The sequence below is a fragment of the Symphalangus syndactylus genome, chromosome 6 (genome assembly GCF_028878055.3).
Source record: "Symphalangus syndactylus isolate Jambi chromosome 6, NHGRI_mSymSyn1-v2.1_pri, whole genome shotgun sequence".
Lineage (NCBI taxonomy): Eukaryota > Metazoa > Chordata > Mammalia > Primates > Hylobatidae > Symphalangus > Symphalangus syndactylus.
The window spans coordinates 138,412,327-138,415,877 of NC_072428.2; the positions used below are offsets into that span (position 1 = coordinate 138,412,327).

General features: G+C 43.9%; 1 pseudogene; it reads left to right on the forward strand.

Moving 5' to 3' along the window:
* The first annotated feature begins 734 nt into the window (after positions 1–734).
* On the forward strand, positions 735–1,167 carry LOC134737071 (large ribosomal subunit protein eL32-like; annotated as a pseudogene).
* Positions 1,168–3,551: the final 2,384 nt, after the last annotated feature.

The following is a 3,551-nucleotide window of genomic DNA, read 5'->3' on the forward strand; positions in this document are numbered from 1 at the left end:
CCAATAGCATAAGAAGAGCTTTTTCCAATGATGTATAGTTTTCCTCCCCGGGTGGCATGGCCTTGTTCAGAATTGTGGAGTCTACATTGACATGCTCTTAATGGGGTTTGCTAGAGATGGTGTCTTCATCAAGCATGGATTCCTCTAGCATCGTGGGATCTGCTGAGCCATATGGCCCCAGTAGCAGGGCCATTTGTTCCACAGCTTGGACCTGCTGCTAAGCCCTCCCTTGCTCTGGGACCCACTCAGAAGTAACTACCCTCCATATGCAGGTACTTCTGGGTGTCAGAGAGAAAATCACTGCAACTAGTAAGCCTGACATTGGAAAAAGGATCCAAGAGCAATGACAGCATCTGCCACAGAAAGCAAAAATTCCGCACTCTTTTAAGTGATTTTTATAAATCATAATAGTAAATTTAGTAAATCAAATTTGCTTAAATGTTGCAATGATTGTCTAAATATGAGAGAATACTCAAAGAATTCAAGATTACAGATTATTACCACACCTATATAAACATACCTAAACTGAATGCAGTGACTCACACCTGTAATCCCAGCACTTTGGGAGAGTGAGGTAGAAGGATCACTTGAGGCCAAGAGTTCAAGACCAACCTGGGCAACCTAGTGAGACCGCCCGCACTTGTACAAAAATAAAAATTAAAAAATTAGCCAGTCTGTCTTCCTCGGTGCCACCTACAGAGGTGACAACCATCTACTTGACATGATGGCTGACCTCAGTCAGACCCCTCATGAAGCCCAAGATTGTCAAAAAGAGGACCAAGAAGTTCATCTGGCACCAGTCAAATCGATGTGTCAAAATTAAGTGTTAACTGGTGGAAACCCAGAAGTATTGGCAACAGGGTTCAGAGAAGATTCAAGGGCCAGATATTGATGCCCAACACTCGTTATGGGAACAAAAAAACAAAGCTCCTGCCGCCCAGTGGCTTCTGGAAGTTCCTGGTCCACAATGTCAAGAAGCTGGAAGTGCTACTGATGTGCAGCAAATCTCCCTGGCGGAGATCGCTCACAGTGTTTCCTCCAAGACCCGCAAAGCCATATGGAAAGGGCAGCCCAGGTGCCCTCAGAGTCACCAACCCCAATGCCAGGCTGCACAGCAAAGAAAATGAATACACGGCTCTTGTGCACATTTTATTTGTGTTTAAATGAAACCATTAAAACTGCCAAAAATGTAGCCAAGTATGGTGGCACGTGCCTGTAGTCCTAGCTACCCAGGAGGCTGAGGCGTGAAGATTGCTGGAACCCAGGAGTTTGGAGGCTGCAGTGAGCTATGACTGTGCCACTGTAACCAGTGAGTGATACAGTGAGATCCCATCTCTAAAAATAAATTAAAATAGGCCGGGCGCGGTGGCTCACGCTTGTAATCCCAGCACTTTGGGAGGCCGAGGCGGGCGGATCACGAGGTCAGGAGATCGAGACCACAGTGAAACCCCATCTCTACTAAAAATACAAAAAGTTAGCCGGGCGTGGTGGCGGGCGCCTGTAGTCCCAGCTCCTCGGAGAGGCTGAGGCAGGAGAATGGCGTGAACCCGGGAGGCGGAGCTTGCAGTGAGCCGAGATTGCGCCACTGCACTCCAGCCTGGGCGACAGAGCGAGACTCCGTCTCAAAAAAAAAAAAAATAAAAATAAATTAAAATAAGATAAAATCATAACAAATAAACACACCTTAAAATGTGAATTATTTCTTCATCATCTGTATTAGTCAGGATTCTCTTAAAAGGACAGAACTAATAGGATATAATAGGAGATATACATATATATTATATATATAATATATATAGGAGTTTATATATATTATATATATAATAGTTTATAATATATATATAGGAGTTTATTAAGTATTAACGTACATGATCACAAGGTCCCACAATAGGCTGTCTGCAAGCTGAGGAGCAAGGAGAGACAGTCCGAGTCCCAAAACTGAAGAACTTGGAGTCTGATGTTCGAGGGCAGGAAGCATCAGCACGGGAGAAAGATGTGGGCTGAGAAGCTAGGCCAGTCGCTCCTTTTCACGTTTTTCTGCCTGCTTTATATTCGCTGGAAGCTGATTAGATTATGCCACCAGATTAAGGGCTGCCTTTCCCAGCCGGCTGACTCAAATGTTAACCTCTTCTGGCAACACCCGCACAGACACACCCAGGATCAATACTTTGTATCCCTCAATCCAATCAAGTTGACACTCAGTTTTAAACATCACATCGTCTCTCTACTTTTTAAAAAATATCTTCCTGGGGAAATGATTTTAAGGAGGTTAATTGATTGAAAATTCAGAATCAAAGAATTTCTAGACCATTGGGGGGGCACCGCTCCTCAGGATGTTTAACAAAATGCTCCGCAGAAACTATTGAGATGAAACCCACTGAATGGTCATCGTTGATTTGACAAGTCAATGGAGTTTTTCTAGCTCTATTTCCATCAACAAGGTTTTAAGCAATCCCGTAAGTTTCAATTTCTTGAAACTCAATTCCTTTCCCCTAAATGACCTATGTGTTAAAATAAATGTGGACGTTTTAAAGTCCCTGGGTTTCACTTCATCTTGTGGATAAGACCTTATTGTGCAACCTCCTGAAATGCAATCTGGTGTATACTGGTAGAAAATGTACACCTTCATCAGTCCCTATTCCACCCCCTTGCTTTTTTATCTTTTTCTTCATCTCATTAACCACCTTTTTTTTGAGACGGAGTCTCACTCTGTTGCCAGGCGGGAGTGCAGTGGTGTGATCTTGGTTCACTGCAACCTCTGCCTCACACATTCAAGCAATTCTCCTGCCTCAGCCTCCTGAGTAGCTGGGATTACAGGTACATGCCACCACATCCAGCTAATTTTTTCGTATATTAGTAGAGACGGAGTTTCATCATGTTGGCCAGGATGGTCTCTATCTCTTGACCTCGTGATCTGCCTGCTTCAGCCTCCCAAAGTGCTGGGATTACAGGCATGAGCCACCGCACCCAGCCTAACCGCCACTTTTAATTACTGTTTTGTTTTGTTTTTTTTTAGAGATGAATTTTGGTTTTTAAATTTTTAAATTTATTTTTTAATCTTTTATTTCCAAAGATTACTGGGGAGCAGGTGGTGCTTGGTTACATGATGAAGTTCTTTAGTGGTGATCTGTGAGATTTTGGTGCACCCATAACCTGATGAATCACTGTTTTAATGAAGAGGAATAAAATATATACACGTCATTCTGCCATGATGCCTCATACCACCTGGAAGAGTACACAGTCACACATGGAACACACACAGTCACTAACCTAATTGGAGAATGGTACAAAATACAATCGTTACAGGTCGTGCTAGGAATATTTTGAGCATATGGAAAGCCTGCCTTCTTGGGATAGGCACCTGGAAGTCCCTGAGGCCTTATCTCCCTTCCTCTTTCCTTCTCCATCACTCTTCTTCTCTCCACAGTACCAAGTTCATCTTGCTGAAGCCGCTGGGGCTCAGGCTGGTAAGCGCGCTTTTCACCTTGCGAGAAAAGCCTCTTCACGCAAGGTCCTGGCATGCTGCCTCTTGTGTTCAAGGTCAGCAGGGC